The sequence below is a fragment of the Aedes aegypti genome, chromosome 2 (genome assembly GCF_002204515.2).
Source record: "Aedes aegypti strain LVP_AGWG chromosome 2, AaegL5.0 Primary Assembly, whole genome shotgun sequence".
In the NCBI taxonomy this organism is placed as follows: domain Eukaryota; kingdom Metazoa; phylum Arthropoda; class Insecta; order Diptera; family Culicidae; genus Aedes; species Aedes aegypti.
Window position 1 is genome coordinate 70817822 of NC_035108.1, and position 23680 is coordinate 70841501.

The following is a 23680-nucleotide window of genomic DNA, read 5'->3' on the forward strand; positions in this document are numbered from 1 at the left end:
GTTGTAGGGAATGGTTTCCGAGTTGAGTTTGACCGAAGAAGTCGTTCTTTCAAAAATCTGGAAAGACAATCTGATTCCATCCAGATACAAACCTGTTTCGCACCTTCCCAAAGCATCACACATTTCACCTTTTTCCGTAAAATCAATTTACCCGCAGTCACTCAACGGCAACATTCCGGACAGGTGTGAGAAGACACTTGAAAAGCTTCGCCCATTTTATTCTACGGCGTCACACCTAGTTTTCGTCGTCGTCCACTCAAGTGGGTTTGTTTTGCACCATTCAGGCGCTGAAGTTGCACTCTGTTTCGTAGTGTGTCTGTCTCTGAACTCTAGCAGACGTGAGAATCCGGATGAGGTAAACATCAACGATGGCAGCAGGCACAAATTTCAGGTGCAGACTCTTCCTTTGAATTCGGTATAGTGTCAGGTAGGGTGTTTGGTACCGTGTTTAACTCGGATGGTACAATTCCATATGGTCATACATTGTTAAATATCTGCTCATGTAAGCTGACATCAAGCTCGATTGATTTTCTCTGTTGAGGAAGTTAAGAAACATTTCGACTCTTAGAGGTGAATGATCACGAGATGATTAAAACCTCTATAATAAAATTAAAAAAAAAAATCGACTCGTTTTGGGATTCGAACCCAAGCCGTCTCTACTCACTAAATACGCGTTTACCAACTGAGCTAAGGAAGCTCTAACCTGACGATAACATAACGTAAATTTAGTCGACACTTTTTACCTGAATCTATGACAAAAGGTCAAAAGCCAAAAGTTCGATAGGACAAAAGGTCGATAGAATTAAAATCGAAAGGACAAAAGTTCAAAAAAGAAGAGACTACAGGTAGAAAATCTGTTTTCGAAGAAGGACAAATTTCCCACCAAGCAAATCACATTCGACCTTATTTCGTTTCGACCTTCTGTCTATTCGACCTGGATTAACAACCGAACGTTCACCCTATGGTGTCATAATGCAGAGTACGTGAAGCAAAAAGCTTCATAACTCAAATCAAAAGATTTTTGCTTGCCACTTTTGAAAGAGAAGTCATGTGCTTGTTTCTGTGTTTTTTTTTTTTTGTACACGATGGAAATAAATTTTCCCATTTTCTTTCTTTGTGCTCCGGTAGCCCCGGCGAGTTTGTCAGTTTCAGCTCAATCAAGAACAAATCAACACTGGATGGTTCGGTTAGAGTGTGTGTGTGCATGGATGGTGTGATTGTGCGATGCACATAAAAGCTCAAATACGCTGAAAAACATGGTTCTTCTTGGTGAATACAGAAAAAACTGCTTGATGGCTTGCGTCGCTTCATTCGTTGAAAATTAAATCCCAACCCTGTTAGATGAGCGAAAATCACACAACCGGAAGAATTCACTTTATGTTGCGCTGCTGTAGCAATTCAATTTCGGATGTCATTTAATTGGATTTCTGAATTCCGTTGGGATGTGCAATGCTGAAAGTGTACTGAAGGGGTAGTGATGCGAATTTTTCATCGGCTTTTACCCAATTTAGGTGCAAAATGAATCAATAAAAAGAGATGAGATTCATTTTCTGACGACAACTTGTTGAAATAACGATTCTTAAACACAATTTAATGAAAAAAATTATCAAAGTTTTACACATATACATAATGAGAAACAGACTCAGAATCAGAAACAAAAACTGAAACAGAAACAGAATAAGAAAAAGGATCAGAAACAGAATCAAAAATAGAATTAGAAACAGAATCAGAAACAGAATCAAAAGCAGAATAAGAAACATAATAAGAAAAAGGATCAGAAACAGAATCAAAAACAGAATTAGAAACAGAATCAGAAACAGCATTAGAAACAGAATCAGAAACAGAATCAGAAACAGAATCAGAAACAGAATCAGAAACAGAATCAGAAACAGAATCAGAAACAGAATCAGAAACAGAATCAGAAACAGAATCAGAAACAGAATCAGAAACAGAATCAGAAATAGAATCAGAAACAGAATCAGAAACAGAATCAGAAACAGAACCAGAAACAGAATCAGAAACAGAATCAGAAACAGAATCAGAAAACAAATCAGAAACAGAATCAGATTCAGATCAGATTCAGATCAGATTCAGATCAGATTCAGATCAGATTCAGATCAGATTCAGATCAGATTCAGATCAGATTCAGATCAGATTCAGATCAGATTCAGATCAGATTCAGATCAGATTCAGATCAGATTCAGATCAGATTCAGATCAGATTCAGATCAGATTCAGATCAGATTCAGATCAGATTCAGATCAGATTCAGATCAGATTCAGATCAGATTCAGATCAGATTCAGATCAGATTCAGATCAGATTCAGATCAGATTCAGATCAGATTCAGATCAGATTCAGATCAGATTCAGATCAGATTCAGATCAGATTCAGATCAGATTCAGATCAGATTCAGATCAGATTCAGATCAGATTCAGATCAGATTCAGATCAGATTCAGATCAGATTCAGATCAGATTCAGATCAGATTCAGATCAGATTCAGATCAGATTCAGATCAGATTCAGATCAGATTCAGATCAGATTCAGATCAGATTCAGATCAGATTCAGATCAGATTCAGATCGATCAGATTCAGATCAGATTCAGATCAGATTCAGATCAGATTCAGATCAGATTCAGATCAGATTCAGATCAGATTCAGATCAGATTCAGATCAGATTCAGATCAGATTCAGATCAGATTCAGATCAGATTCAGATCAGATTCAGATCAGATTCAGATCAGATTCAGATCAGGTTCAGATCAGATTCAGATCAGATTCAGATCAGATTCAGACCAGATTCAGATCAGATTCAGATCAGATTCAGATCAGATTCAGATTGAGCCGGTCAAGAAATCAGAGAATAGAGAATCAGAGAATCAGAGAATCAGAGAATCAGAGAATCAGAAAATCAGAGAATCAGAGAATCAGAGATTAAAAGAATCAGAGTATCAGATGATTATTAGAACTGTGAAAACGTTTAATGGATACGTTTGGAAGTATTATGTCTTTTTGTCTGTGATTCTTCTATCCTAACTGTCTCACTTCTGCTCTTCACACACGTACCCGGAAGTAGACGTCCAAATTGATGACTTACTCAACGTAACATACGCAAATTAAACATGCAAATGGATAGGATCCCCATTCGTCACCACCATCCCGTCAACGTTTCTCGGAAGCCATATCCAATTTTCCTGTGCTGCCATTCCACATCACTAACTACCGGCTCTCATGACGACATCCCATTTCCAACTTCTAACTTAATTATGAACCGGAAACTGTTTCTACCGCGCTGGTTCATAATTCAACAACTACCACCACTGCTTAGAGTTTCTTCGATATAGACGACAACGACGATCACGATACCCATCATTATGTGGAATTTTAATCATATCGGAATCATCAACTGATATCCTAATGTGAGAATTCCTTGTGACTCAAAACTGTGCACTATGGACCTTTACTCAGTAATCGAAACCATCGGTCCCATTTTTTTTGCTGACCCACATTCAACCATCGCTTCTCATGTTCCGGTTGACTTGCACGCTGGACTGGATGTTGCTTCCTTTCGTCGAGTTTGACGCTCGAGAGTCCCCTTGGCCCGAGGGGACAGTTGCTCAAAAGATGTCAAAGTCACTCTCTGTCGACTGAGAACACGTCTTTGACGACTGCATAAGCCATGGATACCGTAAAACGGGGGAAAATTGATCATTGGGACGTATTCGACCAGTTCGCTACCAACATTTACAATTTTTTTCAATGATAACGTATCAGAGCCATTCAATGTTTTATTGAAGTCCAATTTTTTTGTAATTTTCAAAAAAAATTGTTGTCCATTTGATATTTTCAAGTTTCCCGAAAAACCTGTTTATTTCAAATCAAACTTCCTACTTCTAGGCGTAATATGCGGATTTTCAAAGTTAATTTTAGCTAATAAATACTGCAATTTACTAGTTGTAAGTGTTTTGTCATTTTTTTCAGATTGGATATACCAAATTTAGAGGACAAGATTATGGTTTATTCTTAAACATGTTTTGTTTTATGGTTATCATTTTCGACCATAAGTATTAATATCTTTTTTTTTTTAATTTTATCAATTGATAAACGTTGTTTTATCAAAAATAAATAACTAATTACTAAAATAAAATTACTAATATGCTTGTAAAGATATACTGGCTTTAACGAAATTCTGGAAAAAATCTGTAATTGATAGATAATATAACATAATGTTCTGAAATACTGGTAGATTTTTTCGACTGGCCCCGGTTCACGGTACCGCAAAGTGGTGCATCGTCACAAAGTGAAAACTGCAATCATCATAACTCAAACAAACTCCCACACAGCGAGAGGGCACCCATATTGAGGCGAGCGAGCAACCTGTGGGAACCCCGCACGATGAACGATATTATAAAGTCATGAAACGATTTTCCATGTTATTCCCAGCGGTGAATGGGATCGTTTTTTTAGCCCCGACCGATATTTTCATATTATTGTTGAGAAAATAAAATTTTCCATTCAGTGTTTGGGAGTTCGTTCGTCTGATGGCTTATGTAGCTTTTCAAAGCTAGAACTAACCGTTTGTGTCATAGCTACCATAAAACTCTTGCCACTACTAGATGAATCGTTAGCCGCTTTTTACTCTTCTATTATCGATCATTTCATTATTCATTCAAATCGTCGATATAAGATACTGATCCAAATTGGACCACCCTCATGAAACGCACATTAGCCCCAATATTAGTTTTGATCATTTCGTCGAATATGATTGCCAAAATTCCGGCACCCAGCTATCGATAATGGGCAAATACTTGTTGAAAACCGCACTGCGAAGCTCTGAAGCTGAATGTTGGCAATAGTGGAGCAAATGCCAATAACCATTAGCAAGGTAAGCTGTGGTTAACAGCACTAATGCCTATGGCGAATGTAGCTTACAAGCATGGTTATATGCTGATGAAACTTGTTGAAGGAGGCGTTGAATACAACGTGAAAGGTTTGAAATCAAAAAGTAGACAATTTGATTGTTGCCAGAAGCTAAAATTCTACATGACACCCATGATTCTTATGATTCTCATGATTTTCATGATTCTCATGATTCTCCCTATTATGAATATCGTGAGTCTCCTGATTCTCATGATTCTAACAAATCTCCTGATTCTCATAATTCTCCAGATTCTCATGATTCTTCTGACATTCATGATTCTTTTAATTCTCATAATTCTCCTAATTCTCAAAATTTTCATGATTTTTTCGACTCTCCTGATTCTTCTGATTACTCAGATTCTCCTGATTCTCTTGATTCCCCTGATTCTCCTGGTTCTCCTGACTCTCATTGTTTTCATGATTCTCATGACTTTCATGATTCTCATGAGTTTCACGATTCTCCAGATTCTCCCGATTCTCAAGATTTTATTGGCTCTCATGATTCTCCTGATTCTCATGATTCTAACGATTCTCCTGATTCTCATAATTTTCCTGATTCTCCTGATTCACATGATTTTTATGATGCTCTTGATTCTAATGATTTTCCTGATTTTCATAATTCTTCTGATTCTCCTGATTCTCTAGAATTCCTTAACTCTCCTGGTTCTACTGATTCTCTTGATTCTCCTGATTCTCATTGTTCTCATTATTCTCATGACTTTCATAATTCTTATGATTCTCCTGACTCTCATGATTGTCATGATTCTCCTGATTGCCATAATTCTTCTGATTTTCGGGATTTTTTTCTGACTCTCACGATTCTCCTGTTCTCATAATACTCCTGATTTTTCTGATTATCATAATTCTTATGATTCTCCTGACCTTCATGATTCTCCTAATTCTCATGATTCTCATGATTCTCTTGATTGTCATAATTCTCCTGATTTTCGTGATTCTTCTGATTCCCATGATTCCCCTGATTCTCCCGATTCTCCTGATTATCCTGATTCTAATGGATCTCATGATTTTCCTGATTCTCATAATTCTCCAGATTCTCATGATTCTTCTGACATTCATGATTCTTTTAATTCTCACAATTCTCCTAGTTCTCAAAATTTTCATAATATTTTAGACTCTCCTGATTCTTCTGATTACTCAGATTCTCCTGATTCTCTTGATTCCCCTGATTCTACTGGTTCTCCTGACTCCCATTGTTTTCATGATTCTCATGACTATCATGATTCTCCAGATTATCCCGATTCTCAAGATTTTCTTGACTCTCATGGTTCTCCTGATTCTCATGATTCTAACGATTCTCCTGATTCTCATAATTTTCTTGATTCTCCTGATTCACATGATTTTCATGATGCTCTTGATTATAATGATTTTCCTGATTTTCATAATTCTTCTGATTCTCCTGATTCTCTAGAAGCCCTTAACGCTCCTGGTTCTCCTGATTCTCTTGATTCTCCTGATTCTCATTGTTCTCATTATTCTCATGACTTTCATAATTCTTATGATTCTCCTCACTCTCATGATTGTCATGATTCTCCTGATTGCCATAATTCTCCTGATTTTCTGGATTTTTTTCTGACTCTCATGATTCTCCTGTTCTCATAATACTCCTGATTTTTCTGATTATCATAATTCTCATGATTCTCCTGACCTTCATGATTCTCCTAATTCTCATGATTCTCATGATTCTCTTGATTGTCATAATTCTCCTGATTTTCGTGATTCTTCTGATTCCCATGATTCCCCTGATTCTCCTGATTATCCTGATTCTCATGGTGCTCATGATTTATATGATTTTCATAAATCTCCTGATTTTCATGATTCTCCTGAGTAGATTAATAACCGAACTTAGTACTATTCAATATAATTCCACTAGAGTTTGTAACTTTTGACAGATACTCGTATTTTGACCTCAACAGGCCGTCTTCAGTGTCGTGTACTAGACACGAGACTGATTCTCCTGATTCTCATAATTCTCCTGATTCCCCTGCTTCTCCTGGTTCTCATGATTCTCTTGATTCTAATGATTCTCTTGATTCTCCTGATTCTCCTAAATCTACATATACTCCTGATTCACCTGATTCTCACGATTCTCCTGATTATCTTGATTCCCCTGATTCTCATGATTTTCATATTTCTCAGCTGGGCTAGGAGTTGCTCCGAATTATTGCTCGGAAAATGTGTCTAACGCATTGATCTAATTGTTCATTTCGAAGCAAATTTCAGCAAAATCTCTTCCACTCTTGAAAGTAAGCAAGTAATCTATGTTTTCCATTCCACCAATTTAGATGACAGTTTTATAACCTAGTTTCATGAAAAGAAGTTCATCATCAAGTTTATCATACCAGAAAAGAATTCTCGATCAAAGAAGTTCAGTGGGTATTACAATATTGCTCTTGTAGCACTGAATTTTCACGATACATTGATTCCATCAAAACCGAAGAATGATATTTGCAGCTATTAAAAATTAACACCATCTCGAAACCACTTCGCAAAATTTTTATCGTTCCTGGGGCCATTGTGGCGCTCTTCAATTTATCGCCCGCTCCATTATGCCCTTAAACGGCTTAATAAATTTCATCACCTCTTTAGAAGCTTTCCTTTGTCTCTCGGCGCAGTGCTGTGGCATATTTTACGATATTCAAACCATTCTTCCAGGCCAAGAATATCACTCGACGAGACCCTCTCAATCATCCGGTTTATCGTGTGTTCATTGGGGTGGTTCAAATAACTAAAAAAAAAAGTTTGAAAATCATATCTCCCATATTTTTTTTACAGTATTTATAATAAAACAGTGTTCTGTCAAGTTTTCAGCCATTCTGCTGAGGATTTGAAGAAAGTCCAAAAACGTTTAAAGTTTATAAGAAAATTTATATGAAAAAACAAAAATGGTAACATTCAAAACATATCAAATTTGATGATCAAATTTTCAAAAAAACAATATTAGTCAAGTTTTATAAAAAAAAAAGTTGTCGAATGAACAAATTATTTCTATACAATTTTCTCTTTGTGTTTTTGTAGAAATTTACTGGACTATTTTCTGGATATATTTTCCTATTCGTCAGATTAATTCATTCTCTTCAGTAATATTTTTTTCCAAATTTCGCTATAATGATTTCCATCCCATTTAAATCACCACCAAAATAGTTGAAATTTTGTCAGAACTCAATTTTTTTCATAAAAACTGTAATGAAGAAATGGTAGATGGGATTTTCGAATTTTTTTTAAATCTGAATCGCCCTAATGCTCATAAGTGTGGAGACTAACAGCAAGAGCTTCGCTGTGCAAGCATGCAAACTCCTTTTTTCTCAGTTTGCCCGTAAAATATGCAAACAATTTTCCAGCAGACATCCCAGGCTCACGGCCGACTGCACGCGCCTTACCTCACTCTGGCTGCAGTGTGGTGCATCATCGTCGCCACATTACCCGTCATCGTTTGCTCCCCAGAAGACAGAAGAAGGCAATGGAATGCACAGTGGAGTTGAGGAAGAAAGCGAGCTGTTTCGCTTATTAAATCGCTATTACGGTCCCCTGGGTGCTCTTTCGGTCGGGCACACAGTTTAAGACCACCTCCGGAATGAGGGACTACTCTTCATAATCCGGGGTGCATTCCAAGCGAACACCTTCTTTCTTCACTTCGATTAACTGCCTTTATAAAGGCCGAATTAAAATAGCTTGCATCTAGGTCAAAGCGAAGATACAGGTCAGCTGCCAAAACAAGTTCGGTGCGCAACTAATTAGCATTCGACGCCGGGCCAGGTCGAAAGTTCAAATTTAACCCTTTCAGGACGTCTTTTTTCTACTCGTCTATAACGTATTGATCTAAGTTTTTCTGTTCATATGATCATAATATCTTCTACATTACAGAATTTGCTCTCATTTGATTTCGAAGAACGATCAAAGCAAGCGAAGAGAACAACCCATCTGTGTCGGTCGGAGATCGGCAATGTTTCGCAAGTTGTAACAAGCTTGATAAATAACAGCAGCGAACGAGAGCCCCGAAGAGAGAGCTATGATAAAACCCCTTTTTTTCGCTTATTTGCCATTGGGGGTAGGAGTTTTACTCTAATGGCATGATAAACAATACCTGAGTATCTGATAGCCATGGTATGCCCAAAGTTTGGAGCTTGTTGAGATGGGTTTTATTATGTTATCCTCCCGATCTAATCAGAGCTGTAGCAGAAGCTGATAAACAGGTTCTCATGGTATGTTGCGGATCATGGTTGATACAGTAAACGATAACAGAGAGATACTCTCAATTTTCTTAGGTATCAATTCCTGATCATAAGAGTATAACATATCAGTTCAGAAGCACACAATTTCAAGATATTGTAGTATCTCCATATTGATTTTAAGTATAACCAATAATCAAATTGTTTCTTCTTGTTCAAAAACAATTCATTGTAACATCATTATGTCATAATACGACCTACAATACTTTATAAAGATAAATAAGATCGTTTGTAGGAAGTGCAAATTTTGGTCCCAAACTAATAAGTGTTTCCATTTTGATTGGTATGTTTGGAGTAGTCGCATTTGTGACTAACTGTTCGTTAAGTGTAGAAGTGGCGTCATGATACATTGATGTCTGAGCAATTATGCGATAAAATAGATAACATAGATAAATGGAGCTAGAGTTCAATTTATTCAATTTGCTATAGCTATAGCTCGTAATTTTCTCCACTGATTCAAAATATTTAGATTCATTAGGTTCTGCTAGTTTGTGATCGATTTAACTCAGTGATAACATGGAATAAAATGATACCAAAATCGGGTGGGAGTTGGCATAACTTCTTTACTACACATTATTCTGTTCTAATTTCTAGTGGACAAAACACGGAACTAGTTACGTTTTTGTAGTAAAGTGGGAATAGGGGAAAAAATTAAGGAATGATCATATGTGAATGTTTGTAAGTGGGAAATTTCGTTTCCTAAAGCATAGCTTGGGACATATCAAGTTTCAAGATTCTGCAAACAAAGTCAAAAAATTCAAAGCTCAAGTTCAGAGTTTTAGATAACATGGTCATATGGCTGAATGCGTTCCTGGATAAAAAACATCTAAATTGACTTAAATGCAACAGAGATTGTGACATAGATTGCTTCAATATTTCACAAACTAAGCCTTTAGAAGAATGGTCCAAGATTTAATATATGATTTGGCAATATGTTCCAAACATCGTACTTCCATAAACAAGTGGCCACTAAATTGATGGCACTGAAACCTAGTTTGCGACCTATCAAAGTTTATGATATTGCAAACCCAACTTCCAGGGATTTTGGATAGCTTGGTCACATGTTACTGACATCCAGTTTATGGGGTGGAGTGAAAACTCTATTGACAGCTTTTAAACCTAGTTTATGACGTATCAAACTTCATAATTTTGCAAACCAAATCTAAAGATTGATGGGTAAAACGAGAGTTTGTGTTTGATTCCTGCTTATTGATAAGAAAAATAATAATTTATCGTTGGAACCGAGTATCCAAAACACACCGACATGTGGCCAAGTCAATTATGAACTATACTCCTTTGGAAATTATTTGTAAAAATAGTAAGTCGCAAGCTAGGTTGCCACTAATATATTGGCCACTTCCCCAGGACACCGGGTCAAAAACTCTTAAGTTTTGAAATTTTTTGGTCCACTCTTTCAGTTGTTTAGTTCAGTTCAGTTCAGTTGTCAATTTCCTTGGGATATCTTAAATTATCGAAAATCTCGAGCCATCTTTCCTTAAAGTTGTTTCGAAAAATAATGACGTCGTATGCTCGATGTCAGAATCGCCAGTTGTCATTTTGGCCTGAGAACTGAAAATACAGACCCAAGCAACACACATGTTGTAATTGTGTATAATCAACTTATATATTACTGATTTTGGTCATATATCAGTTGATAAAACACAATTATAACATGTGTTTTGCTGGGGGAACATTTCCGGCGAGTGACCAATTTATTCAAGAAATCTTGAGCCATTTTTTCTTAGCCTTGGTTTGCTGCCCTAGGGAAACTGAATTTTCGGAGAACACCACCGTGTGTACTCGGCTATGTTGGAGGCTCTTAGACTATTTATAAGGATGTGAGCAATATGAGGTGCCCAGAGTAGCATTTTAATCATTTTTGAGTTGAGTATTTTCTTATATTTTACTATACGGTTGTCGAAGTTAGGGCCAACATTTTTTTTTTAAGGATTAGATAAGATAATGAGATCATTTTGTTGACGTTCAACGGCCTTCAGGTATGTCATGTTCCCTTTGCTACTGGTCAATTAGGAAAAGTCATTGAAGGCGATTTGTCTGTCAAAAATATCGCCTTCCATAGCACCCACTTTGGCAAGTGAGTCCGCTTTCTCATTGCACGGAATCGAGCAATGTGAATAGACCCATATCAAGGTAATAGCATGTGAATCACTCGATAGAGCACTCAATTCAAATCGTATTTCACGGGGAGTGCTTTACCGACCTTATTGAACGTATAGTCTCTATGGAACTACGGCTATCCTTAAAAATGAAATATTGATCACAGGGACGAGAGGCAATTTGTTCTAGTGCATAGAGACGATTCAAATATGACGTTCATCATTTTTCGGGATTTCTAGAACCCCCCTTCCCCCTCTGTCACGCTTTTTCCGATACCTTATACATGCACTGTCACACTTTCATAGAACCCCCTCCCCCAAATGATAGACGTCGTTTTTGGATGACCCCATATTGTATAGCTGTTAATTCTGCGACATAAGTATCGCCTATCAGAGACGTCAAGGTATGTTACATTGAGGGGACAGCGCATTCCCAACCAGTGAACTTTTTTGAAACTACGGCTCCCTTTGAGGATCAACAAACATCTCACGGGCCCTTATAAATGAATGTTGGTGGAAACAAGGCAAAAAACTCGCGGCAATTTAACGGATATACTGGGCAGGCTAAATAACGCCTATCACAGATAATGCAAAAATGCTGCTCTGATCACTTGGAGTAGTCTATTTAGATTAGAGCAAGGGGTCTACCAAGTATCATTCCTAGAATCCGATGAAAAGCTTTCATAAAAGGTCATAATAAAATGAAATCACTCCTCTATGACTCGAGAGGTAAACTCTCCAAGAGCAAAAAGCCAGTACAGTGAAACTAAACTAAAGAATAATAAAATGGCTATTTTTCAGAATAACTCTTGTTAAAATGAATCAAAGATGTCAGGAATAAGATGAGCCTCTTTACTTGGGAACAATCTAACAAAAAAATCTTGTCAGCAATTTATCAAAATATTACCAGAAGTAAATTGAAACAATGCTCAAAGTATTCCCCAATGATTTCACCACAAAACTGAGAAGATATCACCAAACAAAAGTCTGGAAACTCTAACGGCATTGTGGAGAATTCGTTGAAAATTGCCCAGGAACTTACTGAAAATTTTGGCAAATGTTCGTTTAGAATCTTCGCAGATATTTTCCAAAGATCGAAATCCTGATGATTTTAGAGTAAAAAGTGAGTCCTGTCAGTAATTGTCAGGGCTTCAAATTTTCAATAATTAACATTTAGTTTAAAGCACTACAATACCTTCAAGGAATTTAAAATCGTAGTGTTTAGTAGTGCTTTAAATTAAATGGTAATTATTGAAAATTTGGAACTTAGGTGCACTTTCAGGTTGGCTGTTTTAATTTACGGCTATGAAAACAACAAATGCGGATTTTTAACGAGGCACGGAGCAAGTGTGCTACTCGTATGGGGCGAGAAAACCACCAGAGTGAAATACAATAAATCTTACATATCATTCACCTAAAATGTACTTTCTAGAGTAAGCACAGTTAACAACAGCGGGTTTAACCCGTATAGGCCTGAGTGAGAGCAAAAATGCTAAAACCCTCACCATTCAGTGAATACTAAACGGATTCAAATAATATTTTGTCAATATACTGGCTCACATATCTAGTTTCTAAAAGTGGCCAGAGGATTTCGGAAATGTTCCTGTGGCCGGAGTTATTCCGGTGGATCACTGGGTCAGGTCGGATGCAAAGGGTGTAGTGGTTTTGTGCCCCTGTAGGTAGGCAAATTTCAAGTCATAGATAATTTCCGGAATCTTCTATATTGTGGCCACTTTACCAAGGAGTTTTAAGTGAAACGCATCAGTGTAAAACTTTTGAGAAATGATTTAATTGGATAACCTTATGTATTGCATTTGTTTAATCCTTCAAATGATCATTTTCGTGTCCCCGGGCGCCTCAAATTTACGATAAAGTGGTCAATTTGTATGTAAACATCTGTGTCAACATTATGGGAATGCTTTTCAGTAAACTGCTATGTTTGATTTCTACTTCAAGAGAACTGAAACGGATTAATATCTAACAAACCTATAGCCGGTTCTTCCGGGCATTAAGTCCGAGTAGCCACATCTGGTACTCTCTAAACGGTGAAAAACTCTTTATTTGGGATGTTGAGTATCAGATTTTAATGATTTATGCAAATTAAAATTATTGCCATTACAAATAAATGAAGTTAACTTGTCATGTCCCAAAAAATCGCTCTTTTTTACCCGACATTACCCAGTGACCCACTCGAATAACTCCGGCCACAGGAATATTCCCGAGTTCCTCTGGCCACTTTTAGAAACAAGATATGTGAGCCAGTATTCTGACAAAATATTATTTGAATCCGTTACGTATTCGCTGAGCGGTGAGGGTTTTGGTATTTTTGCTTTTACTCAGGCCTATACGGGTTAAAGGTCATTTTTTTAATTAAAACCATAATTTTACGAAAAAAATGTGTAGTTTTCGTCCTTTTTTTCTATCGAAATAATAGTAAAACTGTTCAGAAACATTTTTGAATATCCCGGATAATGTTAGACAAGAACACCAAAACATCATCTGGTTTCATATGAGGAAATTGTAATGTCCTTAAGATATACTATTTTTAAATATGCAAAACTGGAAGTCAAAAGAACTTTTCTCTCAAAAATTTATTTACAAATGTATTGAACAATAGTGAATCATTGATGCTGTGCAAACGTCATTCTTCTTCTTCTTCTTCTTTCTGGCGTTACGTCACAACTGGGACAAAACCTGCTTCTCAGATTAGTGATCTTATGAGCACTTCCACAGTTATTGACTGAGAGCTTTCTTTGCCGATTGATCATTTTTGCATGTGTATATCGTGTGGCAGGTACGAAGATACTCTATGCCCTGCACAGTTCGAACAAAACGTGTAAATTTCTGTGACATATAATGCACATAATTGGAGCATGCATATTTACATGAATTGTCATGTAAACTTCAATTATATGTCATTCAATCCAGCAGGATCCTGTGTGATTACGTGACATATAACACATTTTTACATTATTCCAGACCTACACGCAAACAAATTTTGTTGTATAATCTACCAAATCCATGGTAGAATTAACAACTGCACCAACGGTTTTCAACCGACTACAAAAATCTTTTAAGTTTACTACAATCTGGTAAAAACCAGTAAGTAGTGCAGTAATTGTGACCATGCCCATAGTAGCATCCACTACGAAGCATAGTATTTCAATCCGTGACACCCACCGTACAACACAGTGTAGTCAAAAGTATAATACCAACCTTGTCAAATAAAGAATATTTCTAGTCATACATACTGCAACTTTGGTTTAATAAACCGAATATATTTTCTTGTGTAGTGAAATTGACTATGTTTTGGTAGAGTTAACAGATTAATGTAGTCGGTTGAAAATCTTTGGTGCAGTTCTTAATTTTACCATGGATTCAGTAATTTCTACAATTAAATTCATTTCAGTGTAAGTTTGCATGACGTCATGTTTACATCGCATAAATGAAGTTTACATGACGTGTAATCTTCATTATTTTTAACTGTGTGGGAATCGAGAAAATTTCCTTAACGAAAAGATCCTCGACCAACGGGATTCGAACCCACGACCCTCAGCATGGTCATGCTGAACAGCTGCGCATTTACCGCTACGGCTATCTGGGAAAACGTCATAATAATTTGGATTTAAAGGAAGTCAAACAATAGTTTTCAGTCTTACATTCTAACTGTATTTTCCGATTTTCACAATGCTGAGGTAAGGACAATCATTATACTTTATGTAGTAAACATTTTTAACGAGGTGACACTCTTGTCCCTTTTGGCCCCACGCCCTCTTTTAATCTCTTATTGAGAAAAAAGAAAATACATTGAAAACTCAACTCAACAAAAACAAAATGAGTTATATTTTAAAAGTATCGTGAAACTACAGCTCAGTAAAAATTATCCTTTGCAAAACAAATAGATAGGGTGCCGGTACCAATGGTTGTAATGTACCTGTAGATTGGACTATGGAATAAAACGTGCATTTTTCGATAAAAACGCCATGAGTTATTTTTGGTGAATAAATTGCCTCTAGTTTAGTCGATTTGCCAAATTCCAGCTTTTTATTTTATCAAAAAGTCATATAAATAATTAAGTTTACGGAAAAAAATGCTCCCTTGCACCAATAGTTGCCGTTGTGTTCCAGTAGTGGATCAACGGATGGAAGCAGTTTTTAAAATGGATGTATAAAAATAAAGAGAAGTCCCAGAGACGATGTTTATGTTTCATTCGAAAGATATTAGTTGCAGTTCCGAAAGAAAAGTATGAAACCTATGTTAAAATTTACCATTTAGTTTAAAATTCCTTGTATCATTGCCGAACGTCTACAACTGAAGCACTAGCGCAACTACTGGAACACGTGTACCAATAGTGGCTCAAGCGGTTTTAAGTGAAAAAAATAGTTTTATCATTTTTTTTATATTTTTCACATATAGTAGAGGTTTAAATCTTTCTGTTGACGCCAAAAGATATCTGTTAGGGCTGTTTGTTATTTTGTTATGATTTTTTATAGCTTAGGTAGTCCACTAATGGCACTCGCACCTTACCATTTTGACTCATATTCCGAACACTTAAGGTGAAACATCTCGGAATCCAAAAATGGCCGACACAATGGCCGACTTCTTACCCTACACACGTTTTCAAATGCTCAAAACTGGAGAAATAGTTGGCAAACGTTCCTGATCTTCTTATTTTAAGCTTTCTGCTAGTGCACAAAGCCAAAATAAAAAGTGCATTGTTGTGGGATGCTTTCTTCGCGAAATTTGTGGCTTTAAAGTTTTAGAGCAATCTTAGAAGTTGATTGCAAACTGTTTCACCTTAATGCCAACAGTAACTTCAAATACATCTGATAGGCATAAATTACCGAATATGTATGAAAATTATATTTTGTTTGCAAAACACAATTGTTGGTTGTTGGATGTGCCAATGATTATGTTGGTTTAATTTTGTAGTATTGATTTAACGTAAAAGTAAGAAGCAACATTTTTATTCAAATGCCGAACACCGTGTACATTCTGTCTCATATTCCGAACACCATGATTCAAATTCCGAATAGTACAAATAAATAGTATTGAAATGAATATTTTTATCTGTGGCAATTTTAATGACCTCGAATTATAGAATTATCACAACTCTCACAGGGTAAATAAGATTAAAAACCATTAAAATTTAACTGCAATTGACTTTAATTTCCAGGAAATTTGATGGCCTATTTCAGCGAAACATTTAGGTTAGATCGCCATATAAAAACTGAGTATTCGGAATATGAGTCTGTTCGGAATTTGAGACAAAACGGTACATGAAAGTATCTTTGCTGTCATGATAAAAATATGAATCATCAAATACTATACAATTACAATCGAAGAATGAAACGAGCAAATTGAGCAGCTAGAATAAGTAGATCTAGTAGATCATCTGATTAAACTGCGGAACTTTTTTTTGTCTCAAGCACCAAAATGCCGGTAATTACTTAATTAAGGTTTTTGAATCCATTGCTGTTTTCAAAAATATCATAGCACGTCTAGTTTTTTAGATATTGGCAGTTGAAAATGCAAAAAATAAAAATTGTGACGCTCTGGAACGTTTCTGAGAACGGCATCAGATTCAGCAATCCCAAATCTACTAGAGACACATAACAAATTATGTGTCTCTAGTAGATTAGGGATTGCTGAATCTGATGCCGTTCTCAGAAACGTTCCAGAACGTCACAATTTTTAACTACAGGTTGTCATAGTTGTATAAAATACTGGTTTCATTGATGTTTACATAAAATTAAAGTATGATTTATCGTATTTTTTGTGATTTAATCTTTTTTTTTGTAATTTAATCCACCTAGCATGTAAAATAGGATTTCAACTTTCATTTCAGATGTAATTTTGTTAAAATTGCAGGATCAAATTCAAATTAAATCGATTTTTTCAATACCGTAAAATGGGGTGTTAAGGGATGAAAAAAAAAAATCAACTCAAATTTCGAGCAACTTCTAGTATGTCAATAATTGAAAAAAAAAATACAGTCCTACAGTTCTCCCGACGTGTATATCAAAAGCCAATTACAATGAAGACGATCCTGTGGCAGATTTCTGAGATAATCATTAAAATGTGTGATTTTTGACGAAAATGCAAAATGGGGTGTTAAGGAATTTAAGCTTTGTAAATAAAACTATATTTTGCCAACAGCAAAAAAATAAAAATAAAAATAAAATATTATTTTGCCAAATATCGTTGATGTGTCCCTTCAACTCTAAAGGTCTTGTTCAATCTAAAGATGATTTTACCTCAATATAATTCAAGTTGGATTTCCTTAATACGTTAACCGTTTTATTTTAACTGCCAAATCTCTTATACTTATATTTTCAAGCAAGCTACCAGAGCATCACACGATTGTTTTGAAAAGATTTTTAATACTTATATACAGTATTCGTATCCTAGAACAATTCAGAGCAACCTTGTCATGACTTGTCAGAAGAAGGATAATTTTAACAAGCTTTAAGGTTGAACAGGGCCAGTGTCCAATTTGCCTTTAAAATAAAACAACACGCCAAATAACGGATTTGCATGTAAAACCCAGTGGCATGATCGGGAAAATCCTAACGATATGTTTCCAATATAGAGCGGAAATCATAGATACTATATTACAATATGCTCAATGCTCGACAACACTCAGGGGCCGTCTATTGATTACGTAAGACAATTTTGGCGGTTTTTCAACTCCCCTCCCGCCATGGTATGATTTTTTTTTGTATAAAAACTAAAATATTTTTGTATGACGTGTAACAATTCACGATACACCCCCCTCTTCCAACATAATCCCTTACGTAAATCACCGCATCTTAACACATGCCCAGGAAGCCTAAAAAGTTGTCCAAAATGAGCTCGGAAATGTCCTTATATTATTATTGTTCATCTAGACCCTAGGTAGTGCTTAAAATAATCAATAGCTCCAAAACCATCTCAAATAAGATAATCGTTCCTATTTCCAAACTTTTCACCAATTTTATGGAACAACTTTTGAAAATATTATCATGAAAACACATGAATCAGTTTTCATCTACATTTTTCTACCAATTTCACCAAATTTAAAGATAAGTCATTTTTGGTGATATTCAGTGACTTACGAAATAGATCCCTTAACTTTACGTTACAGGTTATTTTCACGGAACAATTCAAAACTATATTGAAATGTATTACGACATGAATCGAATAAGTTTAGTAACTTAGAAAAGTTAGAATAGATAATCCCTTAACACCCCACTTATTTTCAAAACGAGACTTTTTTCATAAAAGTTCATAAAAATCGAAACCCAGATGTTATTTTAAAAAGTTTGTGTCTCTACTGTGATCTCAATTAAATTTACTTATATTTTACATGACTCGTGATTTTTTCTTAAATATATTTCATGGTTTTGTAGATGAATGTATTTAGCCCATAAAATTCTAACAAAAATGTTTTGAAACGTTTGCAATATCTAGAAGCCAAAATACTTCATATTAAAAGACAGCTCCTATTACATAATGCAGCTAACAATCCTCCGAACAAATTAAGCATTTCAGATGACTTATATATCGACTTTCAACGTTTCTGTGATTTGTCGAACTTGATTGAGAAGTTCAATCCCTTAAAACCCCACGTGTCCTTAACACCCCATTTAACGGTATGCTTAATTTATATAGCACAATACTTTTCTATGGATCAAAATCCTTGAGACACGCGAAAATGTCATTTTTTGTTAAGCTGTGTTTTTAGATGAACCAATAACATCTCACATATAGTGAATTTTGTTATCCGTTCTGAAAGGGTAAAACTGCACCGTTGATTGGTAGATCAAAGATCAGAGGCTCCCAACCCAGTCAGTAGTCAACTTCTGTATCCATGAAATTGAACCGCATTTTCCACAAAGTTCCATTTCACGCGTCGTGCTTGCCGTTGTCGGCCGATGCGTGTGCCACGCGGCCGGCACTAACTTGGTTACGTAACTTGATTCCGTTCTGGCGCTGATTCGCTTGAGCTCTTCTAGCTACCAGTCTGGCACCAGCCAGAAACAAAAAATAAATGCTAGCACCACACCTCTCGAATGCATACACGAGAAAAAAAAACATTAATTTTGTGGACACGCGAAAATAACCCAACGACTCTGGTCGTGTCCAACAACTTCGAGTTCGTCTTTGTTGTCGCCGTTTTGCCACATTCAAGGTCGATCAACTTTTATTTACTGCCACCACCACGGCGGCGGCGACTTTGGCAACACGCAATTTTGAATACCCCCCCATCGAGTCGACCGAGAAGCAGACTGAGGATGAACTCAGAAAATCCCCTCTTCCGCCGCACGAGCACGAGCTCTGCGGCGAGTTCATTTCTGCAAGGGGGCGCCAACGCTTACTGGTTTTTATTGAGTGCCCGGCGCCGCAGTAACCCCTCCACTCAGTAGGTAGTGAGCGTGCCTTCCTCGAGCGAATGGTTTGGATCAACTCGACAAACGTGCCGTTTCGGCAGTTTGGAAAGTTATGTAATGGCATCAAGCGTGCGTGGTGCGGTGTGGAGCGGTGTAAAAGCCATGGCTAAAACAGGCACCGAGACCGTGACCGGGTTTCGGGCTCTTTTTCGGTGAATGTGCGTGTGGCGAATCAAAAGCATTTTTTTTCGATTCAATTAGCGACCAGTTTGGCCCAGATGTGAGTTGTGTTGGTAGCTGAAGCAACGTGGTTCGGGGCATGTTCGGACATGTCGGAGCAACAGTTATGAATAATCTGTTTCGCCAGATGGGAATTTGTAACGGAATACCTTTGGAATACTAGCAAGGATTTTTTCGAAAAACTCTTGAGATTCCACCAGAATTCTTCTTCTAGGCTTCCTCAAGCATTTTCTCAAGGATAATTTCCTCCCTAAATCTGGCAATTTCTCTAATAGACCACAATTATTTCTGCTAGAAATATCTTTATTAATTTTCTCGGGGATTCGTACTGCTTATGCTTTTTTTTTTCATTTTACCAATTCCATAAGCATTTATTCAAAACATTTCTTTGTTTAAGGAGGCAGGATTCATCAAAATAAAAAAAATATCCGAATCTAATTTTGTTTTTGTTTAAAACCAGTACAATTTGAATATAAATTTGTTTACTGAATTCTACTTTCTAATCGAGATACAATGAACATATTTTCAACAAATAAATTCCCGTTTGGAGCTTAAAAACTACTTTTGATGTTTCTATAATGACGATGTTTGCTACGACGGATTATCGAATATTCATCTTTTAGAAGTTGCTGCAAAAAATTCTACATAGGTTTGTTCTCCAACCTTCTCCGTGATTACTTCAGAAGTCAATTATAACACTTTGAAACAAATACCTCCTCCCAACAAAGAAAATTATGTTTCGGAGGTTTCTTGAGCAGTTTTTGTATTGAAAGTTTCTGCATGTATTTCAAGGAATTCTTCATGGACTCTTATGATAAAGATTCTGTTTAAAAATGTTTCTAATGGTAACTCTGCGAATCGCAAGCATTCAAGGGTTTTTTCTATTTTCACTTATGCAATTCGACCTGTAGGTACCAATCTTGTACCCTGTCCCTAGAGGGCTACAGCGGTTTCAGTCCGTTAAACGGGAGGCGCGACAGTATTTTGTAAGCCGAATTCAGCAGAGTAATTCATCTATAATACTCTAGTCAGTGCTCTTTATTGTAGATTAGGCGCTTGAGGCCATCCAACCAACCGGTAGGCATTTCTTTGTCTTCCCATAGCTTCAGAAGTACTCGGTATTTCGACTGGTAAAGCTGCTCACTTCCGTGCTTGAGAAGCTCGGCCAGGATCTCATCCTTCCTAGCAGCCTAATGGTTCTTCAGGTTACTGATAGCCTTTTTAACCTCTCCTATATTCGGTGATCCATAGCTTGATTGTCATCGTCAATGTTCATCCTGTTTCTCGCAGTATTTCCATTTTTCTCGTTCTTCCACCTGGCAGCCACCGCCGTTTTATCGGTCAACAAATCACTTTCTCGATCATTGCCCACGGCGAGCACTGGTAAGGTATTGTGTCGCGTGCCATTGACCGTTGTATAAAATCTCCGCAAAGCGTTCCGGTTCAAACCATCTTGAGCATCAACTACCACACTTTTTTCGTGCTGCCTTTTCTTCCTGCGTTGGATTTGCTTGTCTTAGCCTCTCGCAGCCCTGCACCACTTTCTGTTCTATCGAGTAATGGTCACAAGAATACGGCTTCTGGCGACATTCTCCTCGTCTGGCACTCTTCATCGAACCGGTCATTTCGTCTTCGTCGTTAACCAGTTTCAATCACATCTCCGTCACAAGCTTCGTGGATTGGGTTCCACAGGCTCACTATAAATCCAACTCCACATTTTCCTCTGTCACCGCCGCTGTAGGTACTTGAATGCGGTGTTGGCGATGGAATTCAACGCTCGGAATTCACGTTCTCTGGTTTTCGGCCAGCGTATTTCCTTGATAGCTGCCAAGTTCACGCCAACATTGGGATTAGTGTATAATAGAGAATTTTCCTAATCCTTGTTTTTTAGTTATAAGCAATTGAAGTTTCATAGATAGTTTTAAATGCTTTTTTTTTTAAATCATTCAACCAGAAACAGCCAAACTTAGTATATTCGGTGGAGAACCTTCCAGCGAAGCTGTTGCGCTATTTCGAAAGATTAATCGTGGGAAATAAACGGGAAGCTCATAAGTAAGAAGTTTTGTAATAAATCAGCTCAATTTCAATGCGTTCTTTGTTCACTTCATCGTGATTCCACAGAAGAACCAACCAAATCAATCAAACAGCACAAAGTTACTAAGCTTCAATCGCAACTAAACCCAATCTCATTCCTCCTGCCATTTACCGGAAGTTTTCCCGAAACTGGGCAACAATCCACAGATTAATGACCCGCATCGAGAAGCTTAATTTACCGTGAGAAAGTGATTGATTGACGAAGCGGTGGCACCTTCAAACGATCTACTTATTATCTCATTAATCGAAAACCGTATCACGTTTTACTGGAACAGAGGGAAAAAATGAAGGAAAACATCCAACTCACTTACTGGTAACCTCGGTCGGTGCTTCTAGGCCGCTATTTAGAGGTTGAGCTGTTGCGTAAGCTCGCATTCCCCGGTGCGGGGTTCAACGAGGGTGAAACGTTGGCCTACGACCCCGACAGCAGGGTCACCTGTTGTCGAGCAATCAGAAGGAGGAAGGGCCTAATCGTACGGATACATGGGGTTGAAGGTCAACCAACGCCGGTGGGTGGCGTTTGAACCGCGAGGTCATGAAAAATTAAACGGAACCTACATACACAGTATTGAGCGGTACATTTGCAACTTTTTATAAATCGAGTAGATTCATGCGACTCGTCTGTAATCACTGTCGATCAAAGCAAGCATGGGTATTTCAGATGTCACCCGTCGACTCCCATAGTAATCCAGTCACATAGAGTGTCGAGAACCTCGAGTGACAGAGCCGAGTCGAGCGAATTTTTTAGTCGACGGTGACTCCAGTCGAGTCATTTTGATCGACTCAACTTTTAAAATAGGGCCCTTATTTCACTCTATTTTTTGCTCTCATCAGTCCAAGATCAATGATCTTTCACCTAACGTGCTGAAAAATTTCAATAATCGATATAGTTTTTAAAATTGGAGAAAAAGCTTGATAGTATAATTTGCAAAGTTGTAAGTTTGAATGAGATTCACATGCTTGCTGAAAACACTTTTTGTCTAGATCTTTCATATTCTGAGATAAATCGTATATAATTTTCCTTCAAAAAATGCACTTTAGTGAAATCGCTATTACTGTTGAACTAGTGAATAAAATGCTCCAAAGTATATGTTGAAATTCAAGTAATGTCCGATGTGCTGTTGAAAATTTAAATCGGTTTTTGAATAACTGAGATCTAGTCCACCAAAGTTAACCTATTTGTATGAAAAATCGAAAAATTTACAAATGTTTTGTCCAACACTGTATAAAACACCTATTAATATATTGCGAGGGTGGATTACGACGACAAGGCAGCCGGACATGCGGACATGCGATGATGAATCAAGATTACACGGGGAAAAAAGGGAGTACTGAAAGACAGAAACGGAAAGTTTTCCGACTGGCCAAGCTTGGAAGGTGGATCAGCAACAGCGTGCTGGTGGGTGTATTAAAAGAAAACGAAAATAAAATTCGGAGGGTCAACGAACTTCGGTTTGGGGTGGGTGGTGAAAGAATGTGGAACAGTTGTGTTGAGATGGGTGGATTCGGGGTTTATTAAAATTCCAACCAGTGCAAGGGAAGGGTTTATTAGTGGGAAGAGCGATATCGGGGTAATCATTTCACCGAATTTAATCTAGAAGAAAATAATCTGGTTTTATGAGAAACCAAGAAAGGATCTAAATAACTTTGTGAATTACAAAGAAGTTTGTCTGAGAAATAAATTAAGTGGAAT

General features: G+C 37.0%; 1 protein-coding gene across 3 annotated transcripts in view; it reads left to right on the plus strand.

Moving 5' to 3' along the window:
* Positions 1-23680, plus strand: part of LOC5566222 (LON peptidase N-terminal domain and RING finger protein 2) — a 246215-nt gene that overhangs the window by 63210 nt on the left and 159325 nt on the right. The window lies entirely within an intron of this gene.